This window comes from Pleurodeles waltl, chromosome 7 (assembly GCF_031143425.1).
Source record: "Pleurodeles waltl isolate 20211129_DDA chromosome 7, aPleWal1.hap1.20221129, whole genome shotgun sequence".
NCBI lineage: Eukaryota > Metazoa > Chordata > Amphibia > Caudata > Salamandridae > Pleurodeles > Pleurodeles waltl.
In genome coordinates this window covers 211,024,273-211,036,690 of record NC_090446.1, presented here as the reverse complement: position 1 = coordinate 211,036,690, position 12,418 = coordinate 211,024,273, and positions in this window count along the sequence as shown.

Here is a 12,418-nt window from a genome sequence, read left to right as displayed (position 1 = left end):
TGATTGTTCTTGTGTGAGTGTCCGGGCATTGTCTCCAGTTTCACTCCCTTGACTTCTTTTTAATCTTGACCATTTCCCAACAGCGAATAATAAACTATTAAGTGAGGGATCTGAGCCAATTTTACTATTCTTTCTCTGTACATTTTTCCCTCTCTCGGACCCATATTTGGCTCCGCGGCATCATCGAGTATATTCAAAAAGATTTCCGGCAAAGAGCCCCCCCTCGGGGGGTGCCCGTCAGACATTGCAGCGCCAGTCTGACGAGGAGCTGTCCGATGATGAAGCATGACACCAAATATGGTGTGTGAGGACTATTGCTCCTGATTATCAGGACCCTTTCTCTTTCCTTCTCTTTCAATTTCGGAACAGTGTACCACATCATATTAGTACGTTGTTGGGAGGGTGTACACTGGACCGCCCAATCCTCCTCTCTTACCCCCCTCTTTTTTCGAAATGGTGGTAGAATGACAGTTCTGGTACCATGTATTGCCAAGACGGGGACCGGTGCACAATAAGAAGGCCCAAACTCCTTTTTCACAGCAACTTTTTCACGTACTAGATCCCCAACTTTTGGAATCCAACCGGTAGGTGTTATTGGTACGCCCTTAATTCCTGCAGAGGCAGCACTGGCAGAAGCGTTGTAGTCACTTAACTGTTGTAATTCCCGCAAGACAGTGACACCTTCATTAATGTCAAAAGGTGGGCCGCCTCCACGCCAGGACCATCAAGATCTGGAACATACATTTGAATTCCAAAAAGGCACGCATGTGAAGTACAACCCCCCTGTAAACCCCCCCCCCACCTGTAACTTCTAGGCAGATGGCTAAGTGCTCTCTGGACTCCTTACAGGTGATTAAGCCAACTACGACCCGTATGTAAGACTCTGGCTGTTAATGACTGCTTTGAATCACGGTTTGTCGCTCGGCGACACTATTTCCCTTGGGATGAAATGGAGACGAGTAATGGAGTTGGACTCCTACCTAAGCCATGGCGTCCCTAAATGACCTAGAGACGAAAGCAGGGTCCTGGTCTGAGGGGAAAGTCGCAACTGCATATCTCCCGATAAAGACTTACAAATCTTTAATAACAGTCTGAGCGTCAGCCGAGCGTTGTGGCTACATCCATAGAAGTTTGGAGCAATGGTCAACAGCGACTAAGATGTATTTGTATGCACTGTTCGGTGTTAGGGGACCACAACGGTCCAAGAACACACAGAGTAATGGTTTGTTAGAAATTAGGACGGGTGTCTGTGGTGGGCGTTTGGCGGTGGAACCCTTAATTTGTTGGCAGATGTCACAACAAAGGACATACTGCTTGGTCTGTTTATATAGACCTGCCCACCAATAACGTGTTGCAATAATGATATTATAGCTGCCACACCAGCATGGGCAGATGTAACCCCCTCATGCGCTGCTTTAATCAACTCTGTTCTCATGTCTTTGTTGGGAATTACTTGAACTCCCATGCCTGGTATTTTTACTTCGGTATCAAGGAAGCCTCCCATTCAGTAGGAATACTTAGTGGGAAATCCTTTTGGATAGGGCGTGCCTTGAGCCATGGCTTTCACTGCAGCCTATACGTTTCATTCCAAAACGGGTTACTGCAGCAACAGCAGCCGTAGCTACTGCAGATGTGGCTGCTTCATCAGCCAGTGTATTTCCAGCAATGAGTATTCCAACATGCTGGTGTCCATGTGTATGTACAACATGGACGTTTGGTTGCTTTTCCTTCAGATATGCCACTTTCTCCCACTGAAGTCTGTGTTTGATGGTGTTGCCTTTAGAATCTCTGAACCCATTCTGGAGCTGGTAATGCAGGTATTTGTTGAATGACTGGACACAGTACTATGAATCACAGACAATCACTGTTAGCTGTGCAGGATCTGTGTGTTCCAGTGCATCACTAGAGCTTTTAGCTCTGCTAGTTGTGCTGTGCAATCCCCTAGGGTTTGCATGAATGTGTGCTGGGGACAAAATGTATTATCCTCCATATAGCCACTTACGATTGCGTAAGCAGCAGAGTATTGATGTTTTGTGCCTTTTGCAGATTGTGCTGAGCCATCGGTGTACATGACTCTTTGATATTGATCAATAGGCAATGTATTTGCCGGAACTGGGTATTCTAGTTCATATTGCAAAACTTTTTGAGTTTGTAACTTTGTGCCGAAAATGTAGTCAACATCAGTAGCTGTCAAAGACGTTGCCCATTGAATCCAACGTTGATGTAATGCTTTAGCATTTGGAACGCTGGCTTTAGTAACAGCCTTGAGGGCTGGAATTGGAGATACAACAATAATGTGTTTCCCCTGGGCTAGTGGTCTTCCTTTGATGACAGCCATCTGAACAGCAGTGAGAATCTTCTCAGTGGGAGCAAAGCGTTGTTCTGCTACTGAATACAAATGTGATTTGTATGCAATCGGGACTGTCTCACCCTCATTGAAAGCTATGTAAGTGAAACCAATGGCACCAGCAATTACTCTGATGACCAGATGTTTTTTATTGTCCCTTGTGTGTAAGTGTTGTGCTGCAAGCATGTCTGTTTGCAATGCTCTAAGAATGCGTGTGTCTTCAACTGTCCAAAATGTACTTGAAAAGTCAGGATGTGTTAAGTCCTTTAAAGGTTTTATGCGTGTTGCATAATCTGGAAGGTAAATTCTGCCAAAATGTTGAAAACCCAATAGGGATTGGAGTTTTTAGTGGTATTTGGAGGTTGTAGCTGTGCACATTTTTCCAAGAATTGTGGCGCTAGGCTCTTTCCTTCATTTGATAGCTCATATCCCAAGAACAGGACTCTAAGGAAGGCTATTATTATTGTTTTTTTTATTTAATTTATAGCTGAATTTGGCAAATCCTACAACAACGCTGGCTACCCGTCTTAGATGCTGCAGTAATTCCTCATCCGTGAGATAGATATCATCTACAAAGGACAATGATTCAGGGTCATTGTTGTGAAATATTGAAGTCACACGAGCCGCAAACAATCCTGGACTGTTCTTGTACTCCTGGGGTAAACAACAGATTATTTTCAGGGAGCCTAGCGCGCTGAAACTTCTACTCTCAGGCGGTATACTTGGGCAGAAGAAATCATTGGAATTGTCCAGTGTTGTTTTGTATTTTTTGCGCACTATGTTGTTCATGAGTGCTGTGCTATGTGAGTTTTATATAGCGTATGTGCGTGTATGACTATTTAAATGTCTGAAGTCTAAGACTATTCTGTACGAATGGTCCAGTTTAGCTACTCGGAATCAGGGTTTATTCATTGGTGAGACACAGGGTTCAATTACGCACTGGTTCTCCAGTTGTGTGAGGATTTCCCTCATGGGTGATTTTGCATCATGTTTTATTGGATATTGGGGTTGTGGTTGATTTTTAATAGGGATTACATGGTAGGGGGAATTTTTATCCCACCCTACGTGTTTGCGATATAACGCAGGTGCCTGCGCCAATGCCCAATCGATAGCGAAGGATACTCCTCGGAAACAAGGGGTGAGAAAGGTTTGATAACATCTTCCCCATATGGGCAAGTATGGACAAATTCAGGTGGCCAATCCCTTTCGGCCAGTATAATATCATATAAGCTTACGAAGCGCTCCCAAAAGGTTGCGTCAATTGTGCGTTCATTGTCTCCTTCTAACTGTAACGTTACTTTGTACACACTATCAAGCGTGGAGGCACGTCCGCAGTTTCAATTTGTAGGTTGTCATCAGTTGCTTTTACATCCAGATGCTCTAGAAGATTTCGGCGAACTATTGTGACCTATGCCGCGCTGTCTAGTAGCGCTAATGCCCACTTTTTGTTCTTCAATAGAGCCCTCTTCTTGAGTGGCATGTCGAACTGCAACTGCTGCCACTTTTCCTTTTTGAATTGGGGTTTTTGTTGAGGACGTTTCTCTTCTTTTTTAACAGAAACTCCTGTAGAGCGTTGTGATTCCTGTCTCGGTTTCAGGTACTCAGTTCTTTGCTCTGACCGCCCACCTCTCTCACTGCATTTTTCCAGTGAGTCCTGAAAGGAACGAGATTGGCATGTATCAGTATATTGATATCTGCCAGGCGTTTTTATATTATCTCTATTTCTGAGATTATATCTATTCTATGGGGTCTCCACATGCGGACATTCTCCCCTTTCTTTTTTAGTTGTTTGTGGTTTTTTGTCCCGGCATTTCTTAGTACCCTCAGGAGCTTGCTTGGTAGAATATTTATTAGATTTATCCTGGAATTGTGGTTTTGTAGGTCTGGCCCCCAGACTATCTCGACCGATGCAAGAGTAGGTCTCTGCGATAATCTTTGGCAGCTCACGTTCTTGATCATGTGGAGGAACAACCTGGAGCCGCATGTGCACTGCTAGTGCGACCACTTCCCCTTTAAGGTTACTTATTGTAATTGAGGATACTGTGGCAAAATTGCCCATTAGTTGCATCCTCAAGTCCAAAGCAGGGGCATCCCCGTATTCATCTTGAATTTGTTTCAACACTTCCGGTAAATTGACAAATGTCGGTGTACCATGTGCGGTATTATAGAGCATGGCAAATACCATGCCCCAAGTATTACAGTTATCTATAGTGGGAACCATCCCAAATGGCAAGCACATAGTTAATAATCTATGCTTATCCTGAGGGCTTGTATGGGGAAATACTGCTTCCAGTGAGTTTATTTTTTGAGCTAACCAAAATGGAATTTCTTCTCGTTTGGCGGGTACTTTACCCATGATCGAATGTACAGTCGCAGGATTAATGCCTGGCGTTACTGCATGTGATTGCGCTGGAGCAGCACATACTGGGTTTGTATTTAATGTTTGCATTACAAACTGTACTAATCGTCTGTATATTGCCGTCAGCTCAGCATATAAGCGACAGACTTTAGCTGCCGGTAAGGTCGTTGCTGTAGGATGAGTTGTATAAGTGGCCAATAAAGGCTAGGTAGGACCATCATTACTCAGAATCCCTAAACTAATGTGTATAATTGTGTGGGTAGGGTGAGATTGTACGACGAAACAACGACTTCAAAAACAACTACTGCCTTAACAACGAGGTCGGAACACCGACCTCGTTGCTACTACTAATGATTTTACCACGAATGCCTTAACAACGAAATTTCATTGTAAAGGAATTCCTGATAAAAGCATTAGCAATAGGCACCATTCACCCTACATCCCTCACCCCACCCCCCCAACCCCACCCCAAAACCTAAAACCCCCTGACCCCCCACCCACTCCCCAAAACCAAAAACGCCCCACCCCCCCAACCCCACCCCACAACCTAAAACCCCCTGACCCCCCACCCCCTCCCCAAAACCCAAAACGCCCCACCCCCCCAACCCCACCCCAAAACCTAAAACCCCCTGACCCCCCACCCACTCCCCAAAACCAAAAACGCCCCAACCCCACCCTAAAACCTAAAACCCCCTGACCCCCCACCCACTCCCCAAAACCAAAAACGCCCCACCCCCCCAACCCCACCCCAAAACCTAAAACCCCCTGACCCCCCACCACCTCCCAAAACCTAAACCCACCACTTACCTACGCCAACTCCCTTCTTTGTAGCTTAACCACGCATGTTCGTTGTTCAGAACATACGTAGTTAAGGCACAAAAAAACGGAGTCGTGGTTAAAAAAAAGCATTGTTGCGCTTTTGTTAACCACGACTTTCGGAAAAAAAAAGTCGTAAAAAAGGATGTTTCCCATAGCGTGCTATCAAGCCAATTATTATGTTCTTGATAAGATAGAGGTATTTCTAAATATGCATGTGCTCTGTATTGTGCAGGTATATTTGCAGGTGTGTAATGATGAAATATATTTGTGTTCCCATATTCTGCTGGAAATGTGACCCAAGATTTAAAATTCTGTTCTATGCTGGATGAGCCTCAACAACAAATGGAACTGGACCCCCCTGGGCTGTTAGGCCATGTGCCAGTAAATGAGCAGTAACGGATGATCGCATATTGACTGAGATTGCTGCCTGTTGCGGATTTGCCATGATAAATGGTTAATTTTGTTCAGAGATAAGCACACCAAATGGGTATTATTCTTTTAATGGTTCAAGCTTGAAGAACCTACAGCATTTATTAGGTACTCCCTACTTAGCAGAGGAGGAAAATCCTCAATACCACCGATGTCTCCATATATAGCACTGAGGTGTCTTTGTATTTAGTGAGACAGAGATACTCAGGAGGACCCGAAAATTAGAGCCTGACCACACGTTGGCAGCGCCATATCGCATAGGCTCTCATTATTTTAATGAGACTACTGGATTTGGGTGGCAGAATCACTTGCGCTGTGGGGGACTGAGTCTGAACCCAATCCAGGTGACACCTGTCGGCCTAATCCGGGTTTTGCTCTGGGTAAATAGCAGTGCCTCATCTCTACCCAAGAGCACAATTGACTCCTCAGGGAAATTGTGGTCATTTAGATTGCATCTGTTTCTCTCATTTACATTAGACTCACATATACAAGGACAATCAGAGGCAGTATATGTTTCAATAAGGTTTTAATGAAGCAACTGCATCTTAGTAAAGCATGTACTGCAATAACCAGGACGATGAAGCATGAGAGGATTAAAATTGTGATGAGGAGGGTAAAGCATAAAAATAGCACTACCATATTGTCACTAGAATCATTAAAATAATTCCTACCTAGGCTATGAGCACAGCATGTTAAGTTCTAATTCTGCCCTTCAGGTTCCCCTGGGAAGACATCATCCCTCATACCTGAGCAAGAGGCCTGTAGTCTACATAAGCAGCTGCAACAAAGCACTCAGCAATCAGCAGCCAGTCGTGGTAATCCTGCTGGAACCTCCCTCTAACGTATACGGGACAGAGAACTGTTTTTATTCTAAAACAGGTGATGTTCTGAGAAAATGTCCCTACGTAAGGATGTGTATGTTTATATGAACACTAGAGACAAAGCGTTACCATGTTTACTGGCAACCTATCTAATTGCAGCCATGAGAAAAGCACAGAGTGAAAGAAAGGTCTTGTTTAAGAACACAGTGCTGGCCTAGGCAAAGAACGGCTAGATAGAGGGAAATGAAACAAGATCGCAAATGTGGCTATTGTTAAAATAATAAACAAAGCTGAATAAAATATATCTACGTTAAAGTGCACAGCACCAGGCCTAGTTTGCTAAAATAACATGTATGAAGCTATAACTAAAATGGCTACACAGCACCTTGTGACCCTCACGGGTAAGTAGCCATGCTTTACAAATACTGATTGATTGACTGATTGAGTTCATTATTCTTCTAGAACAGGTTTAGAAAGTAGAAGCGGTTCATATGGCAGTCTCACATGCACAACACACTCACATACAAACTCTCACTCATGCTCACTTACAGTCACTCAATAATTTTAATTCTGACTCCCACTCATTCATTCTCACTTACACTCCCTTACTCTGACTTCTTCACACTGCCTTACTCAGTCACTCATGCTTAACTCCCACTCACTCTCACAATCTCACTCAGTCTCACATATTCTCACTCAGTTACTCCCCCATCATTAGCTCTGACTTGTGCTCTCTCTCACATTCTCCTCACCAGTGTAAACAGTATTTTCCTTTGCCACTGTTAATATTTCCAACTGTGTGTATATCTCTCCCACACTTTTACCTAAACTGGTAAGTACAATTGGCACATATGTGACCATTGCTCTGTGTGCTTAGCAGGGAAGCAAGGAATTTGAAAAGCAAATGGTCTACACACCTTTATGACCCAGTGATAGATACTCAGAGAAGATTGCATTGACTTCTGCCTTAACTCCAGATCTCTATTGAGGCAACTCGGTTTACATGGTGATGAAAAAGACTACTGAAACTAGAGAAATGCAGTTTCAGGGAAAAACAATCACCTGCAAGGAAGGCTCAATGAAGTACAACAAGTGAAACGTAAACTGTGACTGCATTTCTGACATGGTGTACTTTATGGCTTTTTACAGTTGCTGTTGAGAAATAGTTCTGTGTACAGTGTTTTGTTGTAAAATTTAGGGAATCAAACAGACCATGCTACCTCAGTTTGTTTTGCATATTGCTGGTTCTAATCCGAGGTGGCATTGTGGGGGAAGACTGATGAACTGGGATGTGGCTCTCAGTAATTACAAGAGGCTTTGATTAATTAATGCATTCCACTCATCAACTTTTGTTTCCTTTGTGTGTGACGCACTAAGTGTGGCGGATTTGACCAGACTTGCGTCCTGAGGTCACTTTGCCACTGGAACGAAGCTGCACCCAACTGAATAACACTAACTAGGGAAAAAAGGACCTTCAGTTGCTTTTGTTATGGTTCATAGAGAACTTGAGTTGGGTGGGCACCGCACAGGAAGTTAGGCCACTGGAGACTTATATATGTCACAGATTTTTTTTAAAATCTTTGTGACATGCATATGTCGAGGACATGAGTGGGATAGAAATGCATGGGGGCACACTGGTCCACAACACCTATCTCACACATACATAACTGTCACTATGGTGCCAGAATTCATTGGCACATGAATGGTGGCACCACAATGACAGTACATTCACACCTGATAAATGTGTTCATGTGTGCACATTGACAGGAGACCTGTAAATGTCATGTTGTGCTGCAAGTTGTGTGTGGGAGTCAGTACGTGTGTGTGTGTGTGTGTGTGTGTGTTTGGATTGGCTGGTCGAGGTGGAGGGAGTGGTACTGGGTGATGTGACTGTGTCTGTGTGTGTGACACTTGGACGTGAGACCGATGTTGTTGTGTAGGTTATGTTACTGTTTGACACATTCAGGTGAGTGTGGTTGTTGTGTGACTGACGTTATTGTGATGTGTGTAGTTGTACGTGTGTGTGTTTGTGTAGCTGTGTGTGTAGTTGTGTTGGTTGTTGTGGTTGTGTGGTGTGGGTGCAGCGTCAATGGTGTGTGTATGTTGTGTCATGGATTTATGTCTATGTGTGTTTTTGTCATATACAGGTTGTGTTGGGTCAGAATGGCAATGGGTTGTTGTGAGAATGTATTGTGTTGTGTACTGTGTAGTGCAGGGGTACACATATGGCTAAAGGACAGTGTGTGTGTCACTTACTTCTCTTCCACAGCCCCTGCCATTGTACAAAGTTCATTGAGTCCCACCGCCATTTCCCTCTGTTAGCAATCCGTCGCTAGTCATTCCACTTGCAGAGTTGTAACATCTAAATATGGCAGGCGGAAGACCGTTGACTTGATGTTTTTCTCGGGTCCACGGCCGATGCTGCTTGGTCCATAGTTGGCAGTTTGAGCTGGACTCTTCCTATTAGATCAGCATCACGGCTAATTTGTATATTGCTGGGTCTAATTTGAGGTGGCCTTGTGTGCAAAAGAATAATGGAATGGGATGCTACCCAACTAATTACCAGTGGCTGAGATGAATTCAAATATCTTACCCATCACTTGTTTGTTTACTTCTGTGTGATGCCCTATGTCTGCAAATATGATCAGACGTGGGTCCCAGGCTAACCTTTCCACTGGAAGGAAGCTGAACCCAACTGAAGAGCTTCATCTTGGTCAAAACCAGTCTTAGGCTGCTTGTATCATTGTCCAGCCTGAACCTGCTTATCAGTTTAGGCTGGGCTATGCAGGATCGAGGTTGATTTGCATTTTGTTGGGGCTAATGTGAGGCGGCATTGTGGGCACAAGAACAGTGGACTGAGATGCGGCCAAAGTAATTAACAGTGGCAGTGATTAATTTAAACATTCCACCCATCACTTTTTTGTTTACCTCAGTGTGATGTCCTAAGTGCGAATAGTATGACCAGAAGCGGGTCCCAGGTTCACTTTGCCACTGGAACCAAGCTGCACACTACTGAAGAGCCCCAACTAGGGAAAAAGATCGTCAGTTGCTTGTGTTCTGGTTCATAGAGTGCTCACCTTGACAGTTTGGGCTGGATTGTTAATATTGGAACATGGTCATGGCTGATTTGCACATGGCTGGGTTTAATGTGAGTTAGCATTGTGGGCGAAAGAACAATGGACCACCATATGAGTAGTTAGGAGAGGTGGAGAGTAATTCAAACATCCCACTCATCACGTTTCGGTTTACTTCAGTTTTACTAGAGCACCAAATTTTCAGTCCTGTGTCAGAGTTAAGATCACATTCTTAGGCATGTCACTGGGAAGACCGGCGTCGGTGGAATGCTGCTTATAGGGTTATCGAAGCAAAACATTCCTCAAGAGCTTACCACCGTGACAGGACTGACTCATTACACCAGCGACTAATACGCGCCGTCGACAATTTTCGAGCAATCCATTTTCGGCGCCACCTAAAGGTTCACTGTGACCTGTTTAAATGAGGTGACAGCCACCTCACCTCTGACAAACACAGGTGGAGCATTCATAACAAGCTCAACCTTCCCCAACAAGGTGAAGCAAACCATTGATTTTGTATTTTATTAAACACACCACAGAGCTGGAAACTCGCACAGAAAATGTCCGTTTGTTTACAGTTAGACACAAGACCATCTCTCCCCCCGTCCCCAGCCCAAAATAAACAGTCAAGTACAGAAAAGAAGCATTCAACTTTAGCCTCAAGAGAAATAACCTTCAAACCACAATCCGACAAACAAATACGAAAAATGTGTCTCCTGGAGGCCGGAGACGGGGCTGACTGGGGCAGCGTGACCTCATCCCTGGCCCAGACTTTGTAACTGCTGCCTCAGCTGCAGAGCCGCAGACAAAGGAAGGTTAGACACACACACACACCGCCACCTTCTGTCCCTGGCCGATCGATAGTTTTTGTCTAATTTCTTTGCTTCGAGATACAGGAAAACAAGGTGCGATGTCTGAGGAGGGAGGTGGGGAATTAAGCGAGCCCCGTGGAAATCGATAGCAAGCAGAAGAGCTGACAATGTCATCCCTATGTGAAGCATCGAGGAGAGTGGCTTCAAAGTCCCCTCACGAGCCTCAAAGTTTTTTTTTAAGTGATGAGGCGAAGTGTGTCCAAAAATAATGACTTTCACTGCCGGTTCTCGGGTAACCGCTGTGGTGTTTCAGAGCTGTGTTGCTGGAATTATGAAACAGCTAAATATAAATAGGCCATGAAAGTCCACAAGTGTCGAGAGGCTGACGGAGTGCACCAGCACCACTAGTTCCTTCTTTTAGGGACTTGAAAATGGTCCAGTTCACACTTACAGTGTAAGTGGTTATTTTCAGATTCCAAGAAAAATATAGGGCCATATTTATATTTTTTGACGCAAAACTGCACCGATGCAGTTTTGCATCAAAAAGTTTAATGCCGGCTAACGCCATTTCTAAGCGCCACTCGGGCGTCAAATTTATACTTAGACGCACGGCGGCGCAAACCACTGGTGTGAATAATTTTTTTTTACTCAAACCAATGCGTCATGTCGTAAAGAAAAACAACGTTAACGCTACGAAAATGACTTTGATCCGGTTTACGATGTCGCAAACCGGATTACGCGCCTTTTTTGCCGCAATTGCGTCAAAAAGCGGCGCAAAAACTGCTAAATGTGCAAAGGAGAGCCAAAATGGATCCCAGAAGCTTTGAGAGACCCCAGGAAGATGACAACCGACCAGGAACCAGCCAGGAGGACCCACACAAGACCCAGGAGAGGGAGAAGAAGAAAAGGAAGTGTCGGTTCAGTGCAGAGGAGCAGGAAATACTGGAGAAAGAGGTGATGGAACACCAGCACCAACTTTTTGTCACCCCTAAATTGCCAATTGGTAGGAGAGAGGCAATTTGGCAACAAATCGTGGACAAGATAAACAGTGTGGCTGAGGTACGGATAACAGTCATCGAGTGCAAGAAACGCTGGCATGACTGCAAGCACCACCAAGGAAAAGATGACCAGGAACAAGAAGGCAGCACTGCAGACTGGAGGTGGGAGTCCAGCACAGCAGGAGGCCCTGGACCACATGGAGGAGATTGTGGCAGCCGTCAACCCTGAGGAGATTGTCACAGGGATTCAAGGACAGCACAGCGCAGACTACCAGGAGACAACACAGATGCAGGGTAAGTCGCATGGAGAACAAAAATGGCTATTTGTAAACTGTAAGTGGGGGAGACCTTCCTACTACACAATGCATGGAAGTCATGATATTCAGGGAGTGGAATGGGCAAAGGGGCACGGCATAGGGGCATGGGCTGTTCAGAGGAAACCTGGGGCACAGTACTACACTACACCAACAACATTTGCAATTGGGGTATGCTGCCATGCCAAGGATGATGGAAAGGTAAAGCCAGTCCAGGAGGGTAGGGTACAACGTAAAACTGGCCTGCTGTCACATGACAGCTGGTATTCTCCCTACATGAACTAGGGCTCAATTAACAGTCTCAGGCCATATCCGCAAATGGAATTTACCATTGACAACAGTTGCCACTACCACCTCTGCTGTGTGTACAGGTCAAGTAGCTAACAGCAGTTACGTGCCCATGGATCAAACACACCCAAAATAGAGGGTTCAGGATGACAACTTT